Here is a 10,704-nt window from a genome sequence, read left to right as displayed (position 1 = left end):
CCCACTACTCCGTAGAGCCAACGCCCTCGCACTAAAAGCGGGGAGATACATGCAGCGCTATATACAGTGGGGTTCCAAAAATATGGAACCACCTCCGCGATTTTTCGCGTTTCTCATTTAACTCCCAACACCTACCCTTACTTAGAATCACCACAAATCAACGAATTTGGTGCCATTCTGACGGCCGAAAGGAAGGCTACAGGCCAGCTAAGTTTGGCTGCGCGCGCTGCTATCTGTGGTGCTGTATACGCCGGCCAGTCACAAGGCGCTGTTGCTAAGGCTTTTGGCGTCACGCGCAGTATAGTTACTAAAGACGATTAATCGGTTTACAGAAACACACAGCTTTGAGGACAGACCTGGCCGCGGCAGGCCTGCGTTGCTTAGCTGTTAAGATAAACGTTACCTTATTTAGCAAGCAAAGCGGCACCTAAAAATTACCTATAAGGAGCTAGCAAAGCAGATAGTTTGTTGGCCGTCCTGTACTACTGTACGGCGCGTATTTTGTAAGAATAGGATACGAAAATGGAAGTGTAACGCCGCCCCAGGAAGGGGACCGACGCAGGTTACGCGCAAGCCGTACGCAGTATGCGCACAGCGTATTAGATGCACATCGTGAACTAGAAGCGGTGCTTGTGGCGCAGTCTGCGTGGCGCAGTCTGCGCACAGGCCACAGCACGTGCTAGCGCACGGGCCAAGTAGAAACGGGGTCGCGCCTGTCCTGCGCACTTGGTGCGCCAGAGGTGCGCCTACGATAAAGAGCGCCTCCCGCACTCCCTTAGAGTGCAGAAGGCAAGAATTAGCTATTGAATATACGGCTGCTCCCTCCTGTTAAGAAGATACCTCCTTGCCTGCCTGACTTACCTGGCCTACCTAAGTACACCTTTAACAATTCCTAATTCTTCTACTATTAAGCTACCCAAGTTAAAAGGCAGAAGAAGCAATAGCACCTTGAAAGACTACGAAGCAAACGTCGCACGCACGTAGTGCGCAGGAAGAGAGCAGCTCTAGGGCGACAGTCAAGAACCCCCTTAACCCTATCGTCGAAGAAGTAAAGAACAAAGACTTTAATCTTTTAGAGAAGGATTATAAGCAACTAGATAACGACAATGCAGGCGAAGGCCCTTTAAGGCAGACTATTAGGCCTACTATAGACTAGATAGTAGCGGACTTTATTACTAAAAATGATTAACTGCGTAAAGCGGAGCGCTTAAAGCAGCAAATAGTAGACTTATAGTAATAGCTTTTAGATATAAAAGCAACTTAAGCGAAGGGTAAGCGCACCTATAATAAGGACTTTAATAAAGATAGCTTTTATAGTTAAGATATTATCTTAAAAAGCAGCATTAAACTACCTTTTAAGACACTTAGCAGCTTTTAAGAGCACGCTACCTAGCTATAGGCTAAGAAGTAACACTTTTATCTAACTCTTAATAAGTTTAGAAGCGCTAGTTACTAGATTAATTATATGCTTAAATATATAGAGTATACTATATAAGAAACGCGCTTATAGAGTATAATAGACGTAGTAGTAGTAAAGGCTTAGAGCAACTAGGATATATTTAAGGCTTAGACCTTAACTCTTATAGCTAATTTTTATAATATAGCTTTTATTATTACTAATAGAATTAGTAAGGCTTACTAAAGACTAAGGTAAACTCTTTAAGACTTTAATAAGTGCCTTACTTTTTTTAAAAACTAACTGCCTATTAAATTAAAAAAGGAATAAGCGTAGTTACTATTCTTTAAGCTACTTTTAAAATTAAAGAAAAATCTTTTAAAATTAAATAAGATACTATAGACTAGAGCGGAACTAGTAGCTAGAGTAATAACGTTTTATAGCTTAAAAAAGCTAAAAGCTTAGTTAAAATAAGATAATAATAGTATACGCGGTAAAAGGGCGTAAGAGAGTTAAAGAGGCTATAAAGGCAGCTATAAAAATAATACTAATTAAGAAAACAATTGTAGCAACTACTATAGTAGTGCTAAAGGTAAAGGCTAAGGTAAAAAGAAAGGTAGACTAGCCGCTATAGCTACTAAGGGCTATTAAATAAACCTTACCTATATAAATAATAAGCGTATAAAGTACTTTATTTATAAAAGTAAAGGTGTAACGCCGCCTTAGGAAGGGGACCGACGCAGGCTACGCGCAAGCTGTACGCAGTATGCGCATAGCGTATTAAATGCACATTGTAAACTAGAAGCGGTGCTAGTAGCGTAGGCTGCGTAGCGTAGTCTGCGCATAAGCTATAGCACGTGCTAGTACATAGGCTAAGTAGAAACGGGGTCGCGCCTGTCCTACGCACTTAGTGCGTAAGAGGTGCGCCTACAATAAAGAGCGCCTCCTATACTCCCTTAGAGTGCAGAAGGCAAGAATTAGCTATTAAATATACGGCTGCTTCCTTCTATTAAGAAGATACCTTCTTGCCTGCTTAACTTACCTAGCCTACTTAAGTACACCTTTAATACGCACCTTTATAACCTAGCTAAGGTATAATAGACGTAAGGCTTGCTAGGCTATATACCTATCCCCCTTTAACTTTGTAATTAAGTATAAACTAGGCGTAACAAACCTAGCTAATACGCTGTTAAAACGGCTAGATTACTTTAATAAACCTAGACAAGTTAGAATAATTATTACTAAGGTATAAAAGGAAGACGCATAGTTAGCAAGCACTATAGCTATAGTGTAAGAGATGTGCAAGATGCGCGCACCTATTATAAAAGATAATAGCGCTAAGCTAGTTACTAACGCAGCTTATACAAATAAGACGCGCAAGATACGCGCACCTATAAAATAACCTAGTAAGAAAAAGAAGCTAAGCGCTACCTTTAAAATCTTAGTAGCCTTAGATCTTATATAGCAAGCTATTATAGCGCAAAACAGCGCACCGCCTAAGCAGGTAAAGCGTAGTAAACTAGAAAGGTTAGACAACTATAAGAGACCTTAAGGAGACCTTAAAAATATTACTACTATAGCGCTAATTAAAGGTTTAACGCCTCTAATAAGCGTAGATAGAAACCTAGTATACTCTAGCCTACCGCAGCAACTAGCTATTATTACTGCCTTACATCTACACCTTTAAGAAAACAAAGTCCTTAAAGCTATTTGCAAAGCAGTAGTAAGAATCAAAGACGTAGACCTAGAGGTGCAAGTTGTTAAGGCGCGCGTAAAGCGCACTATAAGCGTAGAAGGTGCAACAAAGCTATAAAGCCTTGCACTAAATAGTATATTACTATAGAAAAACCGCCTATATATAGGCAGCGCGTATATCCTTTGTTAAGAGCTGCTATAACTTTATTATAACAACTAGATCTTTAAGTACTTTATAGTTACTAGGACTTTAGAACTACTTTGTTGCTACTTCTACTAGGAAGAAATAAAAGAAGGATATAAAAGCTTATATTACCTTATGCTTAGTCTGCTAAAGATAGATAATTAAATAGCATGTGTAATATAGTAAGCTAAACCTACTACTGCTATTATAAGGTCTTTAATAGGAAATCTCTATAGACTTAATTACTAGGCTACTAGTAGCTAAAGCAAGCATAGGTAGTAAAGTAGATGCAATTCTAGTAATTATTAACCGCTTTATAAAGATAAACCTTTTCTTTGCTATATAGACTACCTTAACAGCTAAAGGCTTTACACACCTTATGCACTAACATATAAAACTAGTGTACAGCGTAACACTAAAAGGTATAATCTTTAACTAAGGAAGTATATTTACTAGCAAATTCTAGAGTAAATATTGCTATTAAACTAGAATTTATAAGCAGCTATTAACTACATTTTACCTTTAGACAAACAGGTAAACAAAGAGATCTAACTAGACGTTAAAGTAGTACTTACGCTACTTTATAATAAAAGAGCAATTAAATTAGCCCTCTTTGCTATCTTTAGCATAGTACGCCTATAATAACGCTATTAATGCAACAACTAAAATTAGCCTATTTAAAGCGCTATATAGTTAGAAACTAAACTTGCAAACTTGCTCTAAGGGCAGCATAACTATAAGAGAAGAGCAAGATATACGCAATATAGTCTTAGTATTGTATAATTGCTTAGAAAAACTAGAAGCTATATAAAAAAGGTTAGTAGTAAACTAAAAGTATACGATAGAGCGCTAGAAGCGTTACTATAATGCGCGCTATTAGCCTATAAGCTTTATAGTAAGAGAGCTAGTAAGCCTTTTTATAAAAAACCTTTGCTTAAAAAATAAGAAGTTAGTACTAAGACGCATTAAGCCCTTTAAAATCTTTAAGACTATAGGTAGATAAGTATATTAACTAATACTATTAAAACAATATAGCTAACTATATAATGTTTTCTTAGTCTTAATATTAAAGCACTAAGAGAGTAAGGTAGGCGCAAAATAAGCGCCTTTAATAATGCTAGCGTTAAAAAACCTAAACAATAAATAAAAAGTAAAAGCAGTCTTAAATAAAAAACGCAAGGCTAGCTAGACTAAATACTTAGTACATTAAATAGGCTAGCTAATTAAATATAATTAGTAAGTACTAAAAGAAGATATAGAAAATGCATACGTAGTAATTAAGTAGTATACGCGTAGCAAGCGTATAAAAACGAAAATATATAGGTAAAAGCCTAAATTAATTTAACTAGCTAAAAGGCCTTATAAAAGACTACGCAAAACTATCTAAAAAGCTCTTAGAGCAACGCTACGCTAGCTACTACCCTAGTATAAGCCTTGTCTATAATATACGCCTTTACTACTACTTTAAAAAAGGCATTAAAGGCTGTAGTAAAGGCAGCATAACTAGTATTACTAAGCATTAGGCGTAGCAGCTAAGAGAGCTGCTAAAGGGTTAAAGTAGCAAGCTTAGGTAGCAAAGATAAAAAGGGCGTATATAGTAATAGTAGGTGCATTTAAGCTAATAAAGCCTACTAGGCCTCTACCTAGCAAGCTACCTTTTAAGCCTTCTTCTAGGCCTTAATGCCTTAGTAAAGATTAAGCTCTACTTATATAACGTTAGCAGCTAACAACACCCTTAGTAATATAGGCCGCTACTACATATCTACCTATAATAAGGTAGTAATAAAAGCACCTATAGTACGCGTAAGTACCGCGCGCACTATAAGCAAACCCTAGCTGTAAAGCTTCTTATTAAGGCTGTATAGCACTATCTTAAAGTTAGCCTAGTTGCTAACTATTAGCAGGAAAACCTATATTCTATTAGCTACTAAAGCTGCCTATAACTATTAAAAAAGACTTACCTTATAACACTTATGCTTACTAGTATAGCAGCCGTTGTAGCGCCTAGCGCTAACGACGCTATAAATATATAGCATAGCTATAAACATAGGCAACTTTATAAAGAAAGTTGTTAAAAAGTAGTATAGGTACCGCACGCATAACAAGCTGTCTAAGGCAACCTAAAGGTAAGCTAGTAGCGTAGCCGCTACTAACTTTAAGAGCGCTAGACTAGCAAGGGTAGCTCTTATACTTTAACAAGCTACTAGAGGCTTAACTAGAGGCACGGCGCGCGCCGTAGTCTGCGCAAAACAACAAACTAGGCTAGCGTAAGCTTTGCGCGCACGTTATGCACGGCTAGAACTAGCATCTTAGCTAGAAGGTAAAGGGTGTTAAGGAGTAAAGGCTAGGGCTATAGCTGGTACTAGAGCGCTAAAGGCGCTTACTATAGGCATAAGAACGTTAGAATTAAGAGTAGCTATATTGCTACTAAAAGACAAATTTATTGTTTTTAAAAGAAGTAACTAGATGCTAAACCCTACGATAATTTAATTTAACTATAAGACAAACCTCTTAAATAAAGAGAACTAAAGACGCCTTAAGTTGCCTTTAACAGCAATCTTAGCAAGCATAAAGGGGCCGCTATAAATAGATAAGCACTACTACCACTAAGAACAAAGGCTGTAAGCCTTTTATTAAGACCTGCCTTAAGAGAGTTAGGCACAAAAGAGGAGCAATTATAACGCTGCCCTAAGAAGAGGACTAACGCAGGCTACGCGTAAGCTGTACGCAGTATGCGCACAGCATATTAGATGCACATTATGAACTAGAAGCGGTGCTTATAGCGTAGGCTGCGTAGCGCAGTCTGCGCACAGGCCACAGCATGTGCTAGCGCACGGGCTAAGTAGAAATAGGGTCGCGCCTGTCCTGCGCACTTAGTGCGCTAGAGGTGCGCCTATAATAAAGAGCGCCTCTTGCACTCTTTTAGAGTGTAGAAGGCAAGAATTAGCTATTAAATATACGGCTGCTCTCTCTTATTAAGAAGATACCTCCTTGCCTGCCTAACTTACCTAGCCTACTTAAGTATACCTTTAATAGAAAGGCTATAAATAGAATACTATTATCGGCGAATATAGTAAAGGATAGGCTTAAATTTGCGCGTAATTAGCTATAAGATAAAGACAATTTGCTTTTTATATATACTTTGTTATATATAGTAGAATTTATGCTAATTTGCTAAACTCTTTTCTTTAACAAAAGTAGCTGCTAAAACGTAGTTAATAGCAGCGTGTAACGCCGCCCTAGGAAGGGGACCGACGCAGGCTACGCGCAAGCTGTACGTAGTATGCGCACAGCGTATTAGATGCATATTGTAAACTAGAAGCGGTGCTGGTGGCGCAGGCTGCGTGGCGCAGTCTGCGCACAGGCTATAGCACGTGCTAGCGCACGGGCTAAGTAGAAACGAGGTTGCGCCTGTCCTGCGCACTTGGTGCGCTAGAGGTGCGCCTACGATAAAGAGTGCCTCCCGCACTCCCTTAGAGTGTAGAAGGCAAGAATTAGCTATTAAATATACGGCTGCTTTCTCTTATTAAGAAGATACCTTCTTGCCTGCCTAACTTACCTAGCCTACCTAAGTATACCTTTAACAATTCTTAATTCTTCTACTATTAGGCTACCTGAGTTAAGAGGCAGAAGGAGCAATGGCACCTTGAAAGACTACGAAGCAAACATTGCACGCATGTAGTGCGTAGGAAGAGAGCAGCTCTAGGGCAATAGTTAAGAACCCCCTTAACCTTATCGTTAAAGAAGTAGAGAATAAAGACTTTAATCTCTTAAAGAAGGATTATAAGCAACTAGATAACGATGATGCGAGCGAAGGCCCTTTAGGGCAAACTATTAGGCTTACTATAGACTAGATGGTAGTAGACCTTATTGCTAAAAATAATCGACTGCGTAAAGCGGAGCGCTTAAAGTAGCGAATAGTAGACCTATAGCAATAGCTCTTAGATATAGAAGTAACCTAAGCAAAGGGTAAGCGTATTTGTAGCGAGGACTTTAACGAAGATAGCTCTTGCAGTTAAGATATTATCTTAAAAAGCGGCATCGAACTGCCCTTTAAGATACCTAGCAGCTTTTAAGAGCGTGCTACTTGGCTATAGGCTAGGAAGCGATACTTTTATCTAGCTCTTAATAAGTTTAGAAGCGCTAGTTACTAGATTAATTATATGCTTAAATATATAAAGTAGTTATGCTGCACTATATAGGAAACGCGCCTATAGAGCATAATAGACGTAGTAGTGGCGAAGGCCTAGAGCGATTAGGATGCATTTAAGGCCTAGACTTTAACCCTTATAGCTAATCTTTATAATATAGCTTTTATTGTTACTAATAGAATTAGTAAGGCTTACTAAAGATTAAGGCAAACCTTTTAAGACTTTAATAACTACCTTACCTTCCTTAAAAACTAACTGCCTATTAAATTAAAAGAGGAATAAGCGTAGTTACTATTCTTTAAGCTATTCTTAGAATTAAAAGAAGATCTTTTAAAATTAAATAAGATACTATAGATTAGAGCAGAACCAGTAGCTAGAGCAATAACGTTTTAAAGCTTAAAGAAGCTAAAAGCTTAGTTAAAACAAGATAATAATAGCACGCACAGTAGAAAGGCGTAAAAGAATTAAAGAGGCTATAAAGGCAGCTATAAAAATAACACTAATTGAGAAAATAATCGCAGCAACTACTATAGTAGTGCTAAAGGTAAAGGCTAAGGTAAAAGAAGAGGCAGACTAGCTGCTATAGCTACTAAAGGCTACTAAAAGAACCCTACTTATATAAATAGTAAGCGCATAAAGTGCTTTATCTATAAAAGTAAAGGCTACTTTACCTAGAACTGCTTAAAAAGGCAAAAGACTATATTAGTAAATTTAGTTTAACTAACTAAAAAGAATGCTAAGAAAGTAAAAAGCTAGAAACGCCTAGGATAAACTAAAACCTTTAGGCGTTACTAGAGACAATTAAGATTAGTAATTTTTTTTTATTTAAGCTTCTCTTCTTAGACTAACAACTATAGAAGTATCCGCTATATAGAATACTTGCGCAAGTCTTAATACTATTAACTATAAATTTGCAAGACTATAAAGACTAGAATCTATAAAGATGTTAGTACTAACCCTTAAAGCGTATAATAAGAGCATTATAAGCGTAGCAAAAGCATAAAAGGTGCCTTTGCATATAAAGAACTCTTGCGAGTATACCTATAAGATTACATAGGTTTATGCAAGAGTTACTAAACTTGCTAAGTATTAAGGCTTAATAATATTACTATTAATAACAACCCTCTAAAGTAAGAAAGTTTACCTAGAGCTAGCAGACTACCGCTAGTGGTTTAAAGCACGCACAAAGACTATGCAACTTATACTATAAGAAATCTTCCTTGCTATAGCGCGCAAAGAGCGCGCATAGGTATATATAATCTTGCCGGGCGACCTAAAAGTAAAAGGTTATTTAAGAGGCATAGGCGCACTGCCTATGCATTTAGCGCGTAAGTATAGCAACGTGCTAAATTTATTTAACGCTAAGGTCTTACTGCTATACAAGGCTACTAACTATGCAATTAATCTTTTACCTAGCGGTTAACCACTATACAGAACAATATATTCTTTATTATAAAAAGAATTAAAAAAGCTACGCTAGTACTTAGACAATAACTTAGCGATAAGACAAATTTACTTATTAAAAAGCTTTATAGGCGCACCTATTCTTTTTATGCCTAAGAAGGATAGAAGCTTGCGCTTATGCGTTAACTATAAAGGGTTAAATAAGGTTATAGTAAAGAACCAATACCCGCTACCCTTAATCTTTAAGATTATAGACTATGTAGTAAGAATAAAGGTAATGTCGAAAATTAACATTAAAGAGGCGTATTACTACCTAAGGATTAAAGAAGGAGACGAATAAAAGACGGCTTTTTAGACTAGATATAGTCTTTTTAAATACCTAGTCCTACCTTTTAGGCTAACTAACGCCCTAGCAACCTTCTAGTACTATATTAGCTAAGCGCTGCATAGTCTAGTAGATATAATCTATATTATTTACTTAGACAATATCCTTATGTTCTTACGCAATAACAAGAAGCACATAAAGCACCTAGACTAGGTCTTTAAGCGTCTTTAGCAAGCCTAGTTATTTGTTAACAGCAACAAATACTTGTTTTACTAACAAGAAGTTAAATTCCTAAGGTTTATTATTAGAAGCGAAGGGTTTACAATAGACCTGCGCAGAGTACGCGCAATCGTAGAATAGCTAACGCTACAAACATTTAAAAAGGTGCAAGTCTTCCTTAGATTCTACAACTTTTATCGTCGCTTTATTAAAGCTTACTTAGACATCTCGTCTTCTTTATTAGGGCTGCTATAAGGCAGCAAAAATGGCAAAAAGCTAAGACTAGTGCAGCTAAAGAGTAAGAAGCGCGCAGCCTTTGCAATACTAAGAGAGGCATTTACAAAAGCATCTTTGCTACGCTATTTTAACCTAGAATAGGCAATACGCGTAAAGACTAATGCCTTAAAGGTAGCTATTAGCAAGATTATCTCCTAACAAAACAAAGAGAGAGCCTAGCACTTAATTGCCTTTTAGTTAAGAAAACTATAAGGACTAGAGCTAAATTATAGCACCCTAGATTAAGAGCTACTAGCAATTATAAACTCCTTTAAGCAATAGTAATACTACCTTAATAGCAGTAAAGAGACGATTAAAGTCTTATTAAACTATAACAACTTATGCATCTTTATAACCTAGCTAAGGTATAACAGACGCAAGGCTTGCTAGGCTATATACCTATCCCTCTTTAACTTTGTAATTAAGCATAGACCGGGCGTAATAAACCTGGCTAATGCGCCGTTAAGACGGCTAGATTACTTTAATAAACCTAGACAAGTTAGAATAACTATTACTAAGGTATAAAAGAAAGACGCATAGTTAGCAGGCACTGCAGCTATAGCATAAGAGACGCGCAAGATGCGCGCACCTATTGTAAAAGATAACAGCGCTAAGCTAGTTACTAACGCAGCTTATGCAAATAAAACGTACAAGATGCGCGCACCTGTAAAAGGACCTAGCAAGGAAAAGAAGCTAAGCGCTACCTTTAAGATCTTAGTAGCCCTAGATTTTACGCAGTAAGCTACTATAGCGCAAAACAGCGCACTGCCTAAGCAAGCAAAGCGTAGTAAACTAAGAAGGCTAGACAACTATAAGAGACTCTAAGAAGACCTTAGAGATATTACTACTATAGCGCTAATTAAGGGTTTAACGCCTTTAATAGGCGTAGATAGGAACTTAGTATACTCTAGCTTACTATAGTAACTAGCTGTCGTTGCTGCCCTATATCCACACCTCTAAGAAAATAAAGTTTTTAAAGCTATTCGCAAAGTAATAGCAAGAATTTAAGACGTAGACCTAAAGGTGCAAGTCGTTAAGGCGCGCGTAAAGCGCA

The sequence above is a fragment of the Grosmannia clavigera genome (assembly GCF_000143105.1).
Source record: "Grosmannia clavigera kw1407 unplaced genomic scaffold GCSC_167, whole genome shotgun sequence".
Taxonomy (NCBI): Eukaryota; Fungi; Ascomycota; class Sordariomycetes; order Ophiostomatales; family Ophiostomataceae; genus Leptographium; species Leptographium clavigerum.
Note: the sequence above shows the minus strand (reverse complement) of the source record.